We start from the raw sequence: 14442 nt of genomic DNA, 5'->3' as shown, positions 1-14442 counted from the left end.
ATGTGACAAGAAGAGTGCCATTGATCTGTCCAAAAATCCAATCCAACATAGCAGGATGAAGCATGTCAGTATAAGGCATCACTTCATCAGAGATCACGTACTAAAAGATGAGATCAAGCTGACCTACGTACCAACGAATGAACAGCTTGCAAATATCTTCACCAAGCCCCTGGCACGTGAACAATTCAACATACTAAGGGAAGCTATCGGTATGTCTAATCCCCTTCAATAATTCTCTAGTGAATGTTGTGTGATTGCCATGCTGAGTGAAAACTTGAACGTTGTGCAAATGCCATGCTGAGTAAATTAAGTAACCACTACTTACTGAGCTCGAAATATAGAAAAATCACCCCATACTGAGTTGACATACATGTTGTGTGATTATCCTGAGTAGGTACATATACTGAGCAACTATCATATACTAAGTTAGGAATTCACCTTGATAAGAACTAGGTTCTCAGTATCACAAACGGTTCATTTTCTAGGAAAACTGCACTAAAACCCACTTGCACCATTAAATGCCAACACGTGTAATAAATAGCACCTAGGAGAGGCAAACAATAATGAGACAACCCATGCGCCGAAAATGTCATAAATGACAGAATCTCTGTCGGTTGAATGCCCTAAGGAAAAACGGCTAGTTCAATTAATAGGGCCGTTTTAGATCTTTATAAATAATGGAAGAATTACTCCTCAAAATCTCCTCACGTGTAAATCCCCTGGTATTCAGAATCTCTCTCTCTCTCAAAATTTCCACAAAAATCTCTGAAAATGTCCAACACTCAGAACATCTCCGGTGAAAATTCCGGCAAATTAATCACCGATGAAAGCCCCAGATCTATTCCTCAATCCAACCTAACTCCGAGCAAACGCCGTCAAGATGACCCAGCAAGCTCCTCAAAACAAAAGAAACCCAAGGCTAAAACCATGGTAAAAGTTCACACGAAAGTCAAAAACCTAGAAGTCCTAAAATGTCGCTGGTTCTCTCCCAGCTTCATTACCACCGAAAAGCCATTCTGTGAATGGATTGAGAAGAACGAGTGGACATGCCTCTTCTCTCTCCCCGGAACCACCTATCCTCGGATGGTTAGGGAATTCTACTCCAGTCTCCACGTTGATAAGGACGATGCTGACTATCTGGAGACGCACGTTAAGGGTCACAAGATTATAATCACTCCGTCCTACTTAGCAACCTTGCTCAACTTGCCTAACAAAGGAACCGAGTTTAGAACAACAAAGGAAAAGGTATCAACGGAAAAGCTTGACCAGATGAAGGGATTTTGCAAACCCAAAAATCACAAAGGAGAAATACCCAGCACTAGTATGGGGCAAAACCAGAAGATGGCGCACTACATATTGACCAACTTCATCTTCCCTAAACTCAACTCAGCCTCGTCTGCCTCGAACTCGAGTAGTGCTTTATATGGCACATGCTAACCTATTGCCCACTCAATATGCCTGTGTTTTTTATTGGTGCACTTCAACGTGGAGGTAAGAAACTTCGACTAGGTTCTCTAATCACCAAAATCCTTGAAGATCACAAGATCGAGACAATCTCTGAGACTAAAAGTTTGGGATCAGAAATAACTGCGGCTCTGTTATTTGGGTTGCTATTCAACCAACCTTTAAAGGGAGTTGAAGATGCTGAGGAAGATGAGGAAGAAAACGATGTTGACCAAGCAATCGAAGCTGAGCAAGAAGCAGAAGATGCTGAGCCAGAAGATGAGCCTGAGAAAGGGAAGGAAGTTCCTGCTGAGTCCCCTAAGGCAAAGAAGAAGAGAAAAGCACTTGGAACATGTGCGAAGGATATTGAAGCTATGCCCAGGAAGAAGCGGGCTATTACCAGAGGAAAGAATGTTGATGCTGACCTACCTCAGGTTACACCTAAGTCAGCAGAGAAAAGGAAAGGGCAAGCTGAGCCCGAAGAAGAAAATGAAGAATCCCCAGAACAACCTCTAAAGAAGAAAAGTAGAAGTTTTGGGCTGAAAGTTGTTGAAGCTGATCCCATTGATTGGGTTGTGACACCCAAATCTCACCACACTCAGAACATTGGGATTGATCTTGAGAAAACTCCAGTTGAGCAAGCTGATGAAGGGGAAGAACAAAGACAGGTTGATACTCAGCCTAATGATGAAGAAAAAGATCATGCTGAGCCAGATAATGTTGAGCCACATCAGGAGGCACATGTTGAACAAGAAGAAGAAGATAATCAAGGAGAGGATCTGAATGTTGAAGTCGAGGTTGAGGATATAAATGTTCAAACTGACACTTCACCTCCAAAAACTAAGTCCCTCAAAACACTGAAAAAGAAAGCTGTTAAAACTCCTCTTATTGATCTCTTGGCAGATTCTCCATCTTTGGAGCAAATTACGGATCCATCCAATATCCGGTTCGAGTATTTTTCCCACCATGTTGAGTCTCCTCCTAAGGAGCCGGAGCAAAATCAAGCCTCTGTTACTCGCACTGAGGAACATGCGAAGTCTCCACAGAATCCAAATCTTGCCGAGTAAGAGCTCGAAAAACCAGCCACTCAACACGGGGAGAAAACTATGGATCCACCTATTCAAACTCATGAAGAACCACATGCTCAAGCTAATAAGAAGCAAACTCCACCATCATCCAGCTCCACCTCCATTCCTGCGTCTGAGCCAAATTTCACTGGTCAATTTGCATATCTTAGTGCAACTCAGTCTGGTCGTCGAATCATAGAAACAACTCAATCTCTTCTCCAGGAGTTCACCACTTCTGATGCTCCTGGGTCTGCTCATCCTGAGTCACCAAATGTCCCTGCCATTACTCAACTTCTTACTGAAATTAAATGACTCAAGGATCTTATCAGTGTTATGACATCCGTCCAAACACAGCAACCTACGCAAGATCACATTGCCAAACTGACTGAGCTGCTACTTCTGATGGTAAATCACATGAACACCCTTGACGGTAAACTTAACAATCTCTCTGCACCAAATCCAGGATATGCAACTTTGACTGAGTTGGATCAACACTTTGCCAAATTGAGAATAGAACTTCCCAACCTTGGGACAACGGCCAATCCAGCGTATGCCACATCCGCTGAGTTGCATGAATGCTTTGCCAAGCTGACTGCTGATCTCACGTGTACACGAGAGCTCGTTTCCTCCACTTCTCAATGTACAATTGATCAACTTAGTGAAGCCGTGAGTCTTCTCAATGTCAACCAAGCTCAGATGGATGTTGACCCCATCACCAATGATAATCTGTCAAACCTTTCACAAGGTATTCTGCAGGCCATTCGCTACGACAATGCTCAACGCATCTTCTATGACTCTGCTCTACTGAAGATGTATCATCAATCCTTTGCTCAGATTACCAGCTCTCTTACTTGGCTTAGTAAGTCCCATGAGTGTATTATCAACCTGATCACTGGGTCCATCCCAGTTCCTCGAAACGTTCGAGATGATTGTGTTCCTGTGATAGATGGCTTGAGTGAAAGCACAAAGAGATTACAGCGCTATTCAAATGTTCTATCCTCTGCTGCGAGAAATGACACCTTTGTCTATAAACCCGATGCTGGCAAAACAGGGGAGAGAACTCAAGATGGAACTCAACAAAGGGCAGGAACATCTGGGAGCAAAGAGAAAGGAAAGGGTAAGGCTGTGCATGAAGCACAAGTGACTCTTAGGGAAGAGAGATTAGTGAAACTTAATAAGTTTTTTTATGATTCTATCTGTAGGCACATGTATCTTTCATTCTGCTATCCAATGAACCTTGTTTTTCATTCTGTCCAAATGCCATGCTTAACAATGCACATTAACATAAGCAAATTGAACAAACAAATACTCAGTATACATAATAACGAGTAAATCAAACTGAGTATTCAAGTATTTCTGAAAGCAGACCTAGACTCAAAATAAATTAGAACTGAATCTAGTCAGTACACACATTCTTAGTCTGTCTCAAATAAATCTTGGAAGGTTTAAGAGGTAAATTAACAAATGCAACCCTTACGGGGGAGAAATTTCAGAAATATGAAAGGTAAATCAATCATGGGGAATTTCAAAACTGAGTTCCATAATTATGCATTTTGCCAACATCAAAATGGAGGAGTTTGTTGAAACATCTTTCCACAAGATTTTGATTTGACAAAATCATCCATGATTAAGAGACAATTAAATTTAAGTGCTTTATTTTAATTGTACTAATCCGTTTGTTCAATGTTGAGTATGAATATAAATAAAGATAAATATAAAAAGTAAGACAGGAAGAAGTCAGCATGAAATGAACAAAACAAGCTAAGTAAAATGAAGGTCAGCATAGAAGCCTAAAGTATCAAGCTGAGTGGAATCAACCTTAGCATCAAAAGACTAAGGCATAAAAGTCCAACAAAGAGAAGCAAAATGAAACTCAGCATAAGAAACCGCAACAACAACTGTCTTACGAAGCTGAGCTGACTAAAAATATACTCAGCCTAGAAATTGCCAAAGACAATGATTTACGCAGTAGAAGCTGAGTGATTCTTCAGGACAGCATGAAAAAGTCGTTTGCTAAAAGACAATGATTACCGCCCCTCTGAACCAATAATTGAATCCTTGGAAATACGCAGAAGACACATTCCGAGATGTATGGGTCAATGTATTATTGGTAAAAGACAACTGGCATAAAAAGACAAGCCAGACACAAGAGGACAAGCCTGACGTCTGAAGGAAAACAGAGGAAGGGAATGGCCGGAACAGTCTGAAGCTGACCAGAATCTGTCCCCTAAAAGAGTCGTTTTAACATCAACGGCTAAATCATTTCAAAATCATCCAACACAGATTTTCCCTATGTAAGGACAATCAAACTTCTTGGATCATTGCCCATTTACAAAAAGAAAAGTACAGGAGAGAAAAGATACAAAAGCACTTAGATACAAAAAGAGATCTTACACCCATCTTCCATTCTTTGTGTAAATGCTAGAGTGATTACTTGTAATCTTCTAAAGTGTTCTTTATTTGAAAAGGAACAAGTGTTCATCAATTGTAACATTGAGAGTGTTGTGCTGAGTGTTTGGTTGTAAACATTCAGTGGTAGAGAAATCTAGGTGCTGGGTTGTAGCACTTAGTAGGAGTTAAGTAGACGAATAGAGGAAGATACTCTTGCATATTCAACTGCCTTGTAATCGGTTTGTGCTCTACTTTTAAAGAGCTCAGTATTGGATTCTAAAAGCCCGAAGGACTCTGGGGACTTGACGTAGGCGGAGAGGCCGAACCAGGATAAGTGATACTGAGTAATCTCTAAACTCTCTCTCAATATATATATTTGCATGTGTTGTGTGTGAAGTTTACTCCAGCATATAAAATTGTTTAAAGTTGACTCTGAGTAATTTCAAGTGCTGAGTTAGAAGCTGACCTCCAAGAGTGTCAATATCTAACTTACAAATAAAACAGCCTTAGTCAATATCCGGCCAAAGCTGTCTTGTAACATATCTGGCCGAGCTGACCAAAAGCTGAGTTGACAAACTCACCAAATAACTAAGTCAGCATATTAATTAAACGAAAAAAAGTTATATTAGTTCCTAACCCCCCCCCCCCTTGGAACTAATCACACGGGACCAACAGGCTGTTCATGAGGATTCCTGCTTGAACTGTAATTTCTGTCTGTTTCTTCCATTTTTGGTTGAAGACTAAGAATTTGAAGCTCTTTTCCATGAATGTTCATCCTCAATTATTTGCTCTTTTTACTCGCATCAAATTACCCCCAACTTAAGCTTTTGCTTGTCCTCAAGCAACACATCAATATTAAATGGAGGAACAGGATGAAATTATCACAAACAAAAGAACAGCTAAGTAAATGCAGTTAAGGTTTCTCTAATGATTGTGAAATTCAAATGATGAGTAATTGAGCTGACACAACTAGTTAGTGAATACCCTGATCAAAAATCAATTATTTTCCTAGTACTTCTGGGAATTCGCTCATCTTTCACAGTGTTTGCTCTCTGTTTATAGGGTGTTTAAGTCACTCAACAGCTATGCATAAAAAGAATAAGTTTTGATCTGCCTTTTTGTCCAACAGATACTCGAAATTTCTCTTGGCACCTCGGAATCCTTACAAGGGTGAATGGTGGTTTGAATGGTGGATGTGGATTGGTTGGGACTTGTGATTGGAGCAGGTGTTTTGTGGTGAGTAGATACGTTTAGCTTGGAGAGCTGGCCTGTTTTTGTTTCTAGGCTTTCCTGTTTCATTTTTCTTTTTGAATGCTTTTAAGGGGGAAAGTTTTCCGCTGTTTATTTGACAGTGTCCCCTTTGATAGATTTAGGGAAATATGGCCTCTTTCTTTTATTACCAGCTCCCAGCTATAGATGTTTGTATGGGTGTATGATGGTGGATGGTTGGATGATTGGAAGTTCATCCTATTATGCCAAGATTCATTTCTTTCTACCAAAAGGCAAACAAGGCAAAATCTAACTTACCTAAAATACGCAAAGCCCACTCTTCAAAAATTATTTGCAACAATATGCAAGATTTAGGCACAAGCCTCACTGGTTGTTTGTACTTAGCTAACAATTGACCTGATCAGGGACTTCACAAATTAATTAATCAACCAAAACTACTCATTATCGAATCATCACATTGTCACAAAGAAAACAAAAATTGCATGGTAACTTAACTATTCTAAGTTTGGTAAATACAATCCAAAGTGAATATGAATGGTGAGTGGTGGGTGAAGCGCACAGGGTGATTATGGTGTTTGTGCTTTGTTTTTCTTTTTGTGGGGTGCTGTTGATGTGAAACGAGGATCAAGCAAAATTTAAAAGCGGGAATAAAATAAAAGAGCATGGCAAAACAACATAGCAAAATTAAATAGCCAAACAGTTGCTAAGACGATGTTCCCCTACCCCCAACTTAACAAAAACATTGTCCTCAATGTAAGACAATTGGGTAAGAGAGAAAAAGAGAAAGAGAGTGAGACATTTACACTATTGGGGACTGGGAGGACTCGGCCTCCTCATCGGTATTAGGTTTTGGAACAAATGGTGTGGGTCCGTCGTCAATTGGTTCATTTTTAATGGGGCTCTTCTGTGATTCATCAGAAACATGGGGCTTTGGTGCGGAATGGTTGTTCCCTTCTAGAATGGCTATTCTGGCTCGTAAGATCTCCACTTCTTGCTCGTAGGAATTTATTCGCTGTTCCATCACACGCATGTTGATAAGGAAGGTCTCCATGCTCATCCGAGCAGCAATGCGGTAAATTTTGTCATCATCGCTAGTTGGTGGATGTTCTGGAATGGCGCGTATGGGGGTGACATGAACAGGTTCTGGCATGGATTCTTCAGATCTTCGTCTTTTGGATGGACCAGGTGCGTCTTTGTCCTTTTTCTTGAGTTGCTCTGCTTCTCTCCATAGGTACCAAACTCCTTTGATATCGCAACAGATTTCAATCCGCTTCATCACCTGCAAGTTTAATGGTTCCATAACTGGACCAAGGGTTAGTGTAGTGTATTTGGGATCGAAAAATCCCAAATTCTAAGCGATGGTGGTGATGAATGGCCCACAGAACAGGCCAGCGACATTCTTCTTCTGTTGTAGTGAGGCAATATACTCAGCAAAATAATACCCAACATTCAGCGGCTTCCGGTCTCGTAAACAGGCTAGTGCAAACAGGTCAGCGGATGATACTGTTGCTTGATGGAGCCTGCCAAAAAGTGAACCAGCAAGAATACGGTGTAAATATTCCAGTGAATAGCTCTCGATACCTGAGTCCTTGGATGAACTGGGGTTATAATCGGTGTGACCAGTGATTGCATGCCAGAAAGCATTAGCGTCGAATTCCTGGGGGATCTCTCTGTGCGCCGATAGGTAAGGCTCTTCTTCAAGTTTGGTTTGGTTGACTAGGCCCAGGAAAATGTTCATTTTGTTGATGGAGCAGTTCATGTGGTTCCCCATGAGCCGAAATTGGTAGCACTTGTGATGATTAGGGTCAGTGTACTTGACATCGCGTTGGAAGGTGGAAATGAACTCCATTGTGAGTTCGTGGTATGTGAACTCTTCAATGGCTAGAAATTTAGCCAGATTAGCGCCTTCAATCATTTGCTTAACCTCTGCGTCAAGACCGACTTCTCGTAAACTTTCCCAGCAAATTTGCTTGGTGGCGCACAGCTCCATGTTTTGGAAAGTTTCGTAATTAGTTTGCTCAATCTCATCGGAGAAGGTAAGGAGTTGCTTGGAAAGGACAAGAGAGGTTTGGGTACTAGAGCTGACATCTAGTTTCTTTTCTTTACCCTTGCTGGCGGTAGCGGACCTTATGTTCTTTCGTGCCATGGCGGATTATCAACGACGGTTAGTGGTTTTCTAGGTTATGAAAAAGTGTGGGTTTAGTAAAAAGGTGAGACCTTTATATAGGATGGAGAAGGAAAGTGAACCGTCAAGGATGGTTGCAACCGTTTGGACCAATCACGTTTCTTATTCCACCGTGAGAATAGGGAATCAAATGGCCATGTTTGGAAAGAGGGGTAGCCACATCAATGCTTGTGACCGTTGAGACTGAGGGCCTTCCGTCGAAAAAATTTGCATTAAAGGACAAGACGGCTTGGGCGGAGGTTGTCTCGCGTGTGGTGCGGGTTAGTGAGAGGAATGATTGTTCGTACTTCCCTATGTACTTAGACACATGTTTATTCAAAAGGGAACTAAAATAAGAAAGGTTAGCATAAGGAAAAAGAAATTGAAAATTAACTATGTTGCAAGAAGAAAAATTAAACTATAAAAAAAAATTTGAAATTTTATTTACTCCCAACTTTTGATTTGTCATGGGTTGGTCAAGCGATGGGTGACGCCCACTGTTTCGGGAGGTTCATGAGCCAAGTAAGGCTTCAGGCGCTGTCCATTAACTTTGAATATTATTCCATTGGTGTTCTGGATTTCGATCGCTCCATGGGAGAATATGCGGTGAATCGTGAAGGGGCCGGACCATTGCGAGTGAAGTTTACCAAGGAACAGGCGCAGGCGTGAATTGTAGAGGAGGACTCGTTCACCCTCTTTAAAGTGCTTGGCTTGAATACGCTGATCATGCCACTTTTTTGTCTGTTCCTTATATTTGAGTGCGTTTTCATAGGCGAACAGTCTGAATTCATCCATCTCATTCAATTGAGCACACCTGTTCAGCTTAATATATTGATCATCAAAATTTAGAAATGTTAGTGCCCAGTATGCCCTATGTCCTAACTCAACAGGGAGGTGGCATGCTTTTCCGAACAGGAGCCGGAAAGGGGACATCCCTATGGGTGTTTTATAGGCTGTTCGGTAAGCCCACAGTGCATTATCGAGTTTCAGAGACCAGTCCTTTCATGAAGAATTGTCTGTTTTCTCTTAAATTCTCTTCAGCTCCCTGTTGGATAATTCAACCTGTCCACTCGTTTGGGGGTGGTATGGTGTGGCTATACGATGTGTGACACCATATTTCTGAAGTAGTTTCTCAAATAATTGGTTACAGAAATGAGTACCTTGATCACTTATAATTGCCATTGGTACTCCAAATCTGGTAAACAACTGTTTCAAAAATTTAATCACTACCTTTGCATTATTTGAAGGATACACGCATGCTTCCACCCATTTACTCACGTAATCCACTGCGACGAGGATATACTGATTCCCAAAGGAGATGGGAAATGGTCCCATGAAGTCGATGCCCCATACATCAAAAATTTCGCAAACAACAATGTTGTTTAGAGGCATGGCGTTTCGGGCAGAAATGTTGCATGTACATTGACAGTCGTTGCATCGTTGAACGAACTGTTGAGCATCTTTGTATATGGTGGGCCAGAAGAAACCTGCTTGAAACACCTTTGCAGCTGTTCGATTGGCCCCAAAATGGCCACCTTATTCCGCAGCGTGGCATTTGTACAAGATCTCCATTCCTTCTTCCTTGGTCACACATCTTCGCAGGAGTTGGTCTGCACATAATTTAAATAGATAAGGTTCCTCCGAAATGTAATATTTCAGTTCGGAATAAAACTTCCATTTTCGATTTGTAGAGTATCGAAAAGGTTTTATTTTGCAAGCCAAGAAATTCGCAATGTCAGCAAACCAGGGGAGCGTGGAGATTGCAAACAGTTGTTCATCAGGAAAATGGTCGAGGATCTCGGGTTGTTTGATTTCCATGGTTGCTTGTATTCTGGATAAGTGATCAGCTACTAAATTTTTGGATCCCTTTTTGTCCTTGATCTCTAAATCGAACTTTTGTAGAAGTAACAACCATCGTATGAGTCGTGGTTTAGCGTCCTTTTTGGCGAACAAGTATTTCAATGCAGAATGGTCGGTATAAACAGTTACTCTGGAGAGTACAAGATGTTGGTCCCTGGTAATTAGTTCCAAGGGGGCGTTAGGAACTAATATAACTTTTTCGCGTTTTAATTAAGCTGACTGGAAGTTATTTTGAGAGTTTATTAACTCAGCTTTTGGTCAGCTTGGTGAGATATGTTTCAAGACAGCTTTAGTCAGATGTTGACTAAAGTTGTTTTCTTGTGAGTTAAGAATTGACACTCTTGGAGGTCAGCTTTTAACTCAGCACCACTTATTTACTCAAGGTCAGCTTAGACAATTTATATGCTGAGTAAATATAGCAAACAACACATACAATATAAGAGAGAGTTCAGAGATTACTCAGTATCACTTATCCTGGTTCGGCCTCTCTACCTACGTCCAGTGCCCAGAGTCCTCCGAGCTTTTTGAATCCAATACGGAGCTCTTTAACGGTAGAGCACAAACCAATTACAAGGCAGTTGAATATGCAAGAGTACCTTCCTCTATTCGTCTACTCAACTCCTACTAAGTGCTACAACCCAGCACCTAGATTTCTCTACCACTGAATGCTTACAATCAGGCACTCAGCTTAACACTCTCAATATTCCCATTGATCACAAACTTGTTCTTTTTAGACTAAAGAACACTTTAGATGATTACACAACAATCAATCTAGCATTTACACAGAGAATAGAAAAATTGGTGTAAGATCTTTTTGTGTTTGAGTGCTTTCAAGATTTTCTCTCTTTGTATTTTTCTCTTGATGCTTCAGTAATGATCTAAGGTTCTTCATTGTCCTTTTATAGAAGGAAATCGCAAATTTGGATCATTTGAATTGTTGTTACCGTTAACACCAAAACGGCTCTTTTGGGGAACAATTTCTGGTCAGCTTCAGACTGTTCCGCCATTCCCTTTCTCTGTTTTCTTCAGGCGTCAGATTTGTCTTCTTGCGTCTGGCTTGTCTCTTTGTGCCAGTTGTCTTTTACCAATAATCCAATGACCCATGTCTCTTGGAATTAGTCTTTTGTGTGTCTTCGAGGTTCCAATTATTGGTGCAAAAAATTGGCAGACTTTGTCCTTTAGTGAACGGATCTTTCATGCTGTCCTGACTGTCACTCAGCTTTATTTGTTATCTTTGGATGTTCAACTTCTAAGCTGAGTTCGTTCTTGGTCAGCTTCGTTCTGTTTATACGCTGCTGAAGAAGTGTTTTGTTTTAGTCAGCTTCGTTCTGGCATCATGGACTAAAACTTCTGATACAGAGTTCTACTCCATTCGGCTTCCATTCCTTCATGCTGAGTTTCGTTCCACTCAGCTTTGCTTTCATTCCATTCAGCTTTGCTTATGCTGACTTATGTCCTGTCTTACTTTATATATATATTCTTGCACTCAATATTGAACAAACACATTAGTACAATTAAATCAAAACATTTAAATTTAATTGCCTCTTAATCATGGATGATTTTGTCAAATCAAAATCTTATGGAAAGGTGTTTCAACAAACTCCCCCATTTTGATGTTGGCAAAATACATAATTACGGAACTCAGTTATAAGTTACCCCATGATTGATATTTTAGAAATGACTCCCCCGTAAGGGTTGCACATCTTGTGTTAACTTAATTCTAAACCTTTCAAGATCTAATCGAATTAGACTTAAGACATTTGTGTATACTGACTTAGTTTTAGATTTTGAGCTTGTTTGGATTTAAGTCAGTTTTTCAAAAAATTATTAGAAGTATGTTGTCTCTCAGTTTATTGCATAAGTTGTTTTGGTGTTAATGCATACTGAGTGTGTTTAATTTCTTGATTTGTTTGTTCAAGTTTTTATTAGTCAGGCCAGGAGGAAAATTAATACTTATCATATATTGACCTTTTAAAACACATATATTCAAAGACAGGATATAAAGCTAAGTCCTAGATAATGACGAAGCTAGTTCTTCTTCTTTTTCTTCAAGTTGACCTGAGCTTGATGGTCAGGTTGGTATACTCCCTTCCCTTTATCTTTGCTCCCAGACGCACCAACTGCAGGCTGAGTTCCCTCTTGAATGTTCTCCCCCGTTTTGCCATCATCGTGTTTGTAGAGAAAAGTTTCATTGCGAGCGGCATTGGAGAGGTAGTGAGAATAGCGCTGAAGTCGTTTAGTACTTTCACCCAAACCATCAATTACAGGAACACTATCATCCTGGACATGCCGAGGAACCCTGAGGGAGCTGCTGATCATGCTGAGTAAGCATTCATGGGATTTGCTTAGCCAGGTGAGCGAGGCGGTGATCTGACCAAACGATTGATGGTACATTTTGAGCAAGGCAGAATCATAGAACATCCGCTGGGCATTGTTGATGCGCATGGCTTTCATAATGGCTTGTGAAAAGCTCAGAAGTTCACTGTTGGAAACTGGATCAACATCCATCTGGACTTTGTTGACATTGAGGAGACTCACAGCTTCACTTAATTGGTCGATGGTGCACTGAGAAGTAGAAGATACCAATTCACGTGTATTGGTCAGCTCAGCATTCAGCTTGGTAAAGCATTGTTGAAGTTCGGCAGAGGTGGCAAACTCAGCATTGCCGGGTGCACTCGTCTTGGTCAGTTCTTCAGTTAACTTGGTAAAATAGTTTTGAAGCTCAGTGGAAGTGGCATACCCTGGATTGACTTCTGACAGTTGGTGAATTTTTCCCTCAAGCGAATTCATATGGGTTGCCATTGCCAGCATCAATTCAGTCAGTTTGGCTATCTGGCCTTGATTGGGTTGCTGAGTTTGAACCGTAGTAATAATACTGACCAGATCCTTAAGGCCTCGGAGTTCATTTAGAAGCTGAGTAATACCTGAAAGTTGAGAAGACTCAGCTTGAGTGGATTGGTGTGCATCAGCTTGAGGAGTGTTTAAATCTTGAAGCAAGGACTGAGCAGAAGCAATGACACGGCGTCCTGACTCAGTAGCATTCAAGTATGCGAATTGATTAGCATTAGGCTTAGAGGCTGGTATGGAGTTTGATGGTGGTGGAGGAGTTGGCTCTCTGCCAGATTGAGTACCTTGATTGGTACCTTGACTTTGATTGATGTCATGAGCTGAGTCATCAACATGTTGAGTTGGAGGTGGAGTTTGATTTGACAAGTTAATCTGCTCAGCTTGAATAAGTGAATTGGAAACAGGAAGTGTGTCACCTTGAGCAGCTTGAATTGGATCTGCAGGGTTTTTGGCTTGTTCCTCATGCTGAGTAACAGAGGCTTGTTTTTTTACAGGATTTTCTGGTGGTGACTCAGTCTCATTCGAGAAGTACTGGAACTGGATCTTGGAGAGGTCAGTTTCAAGCTCATCAATAGGAAAGTCGTCCATAAGATCAATTTGCTTTTGCGCCTTCTTTTTAAGTCTGCGTCGTGTTGGAGCTTTTGGGGATGAACGATCAGCTTGAATTTCATCGCTGGACTCAGTAGCAACTGTCTCCTCTTCTACAAGTTGCTCAACATGACCCTCAACAGTATCACTTTCTCTTTCTCCCTGCTCAGCATCCGCCTGAGATTTCTCAACATTGGTATGTTCTTCCTGCTCAGTATTAAATTCTTCCTCAGCATGAGTTTCATCTGCAGCTTGTTGCTCAGTTCCTTTCTCAGCTTCTTTGTCAAGGTCAGTTCCATGACCTGTAGAGATAGCCTCATTTAGAGGTGCAGTTTCAACTATTTGTAAGGTGTTAACCTTCTTCCTTTTCATCAAAGGGGATTCAGGAGTTTCCTCTTCATCCTCAGGCTCTTCTTGCCTTTTTCTCTTCTCTGCTAACTCAGCTTGCTCTTTAGCCTTGTCAGCTTTAGCTTTTTCCTGAGACACAAGTCTCACCTTTTTGGGGACAGCATGGATGTCTTTAGAGCAGGTTTCAAGAGCCTTCCTCTTCTTCTTCTTCTTCTTGCTCAGGCTGAGCTATCTTAGGGGACTCAGTATGAGTCTCCACTTCTTTTTCAGGTTCATGTTCAAGCTCAGCTTCTGGTTGCTCAGCTTCTTCATCTTCCTCAGCATCTCCAGCTCATTCATATCCTTTCAAGGGTTGATTGTACAACAGTCCATCCAGCAGAACTGCAGTGATTTCACTTCCCAAGCTACTTGTCTCATTTATCATTTCTATCTGCTTGTCCTCGAGAATTTTTGTGATTAGAGAGCCCAAACGGAGTTTCTTACCACCACGTTGAAGAGCTCCAA

The sequence above is a fragment of the Euphorbia lathyris genome, chromosome 6 (genome assembly GCF_963576675.1).
Source record: "Euphorbia lathyris chromosome 6, ddEupLath1.1, whole genome shotgun sequence".
Lineage (NCBI taxonomy): Eukaryota > Viridiplantae > Streptophyta > Magnoliopsida > Malpighiales > Euphorbiaceae > Euphorbia > Euphorbia lathyris.
This window is presented reverse-complemented; position numbering follows the sequence as displayed.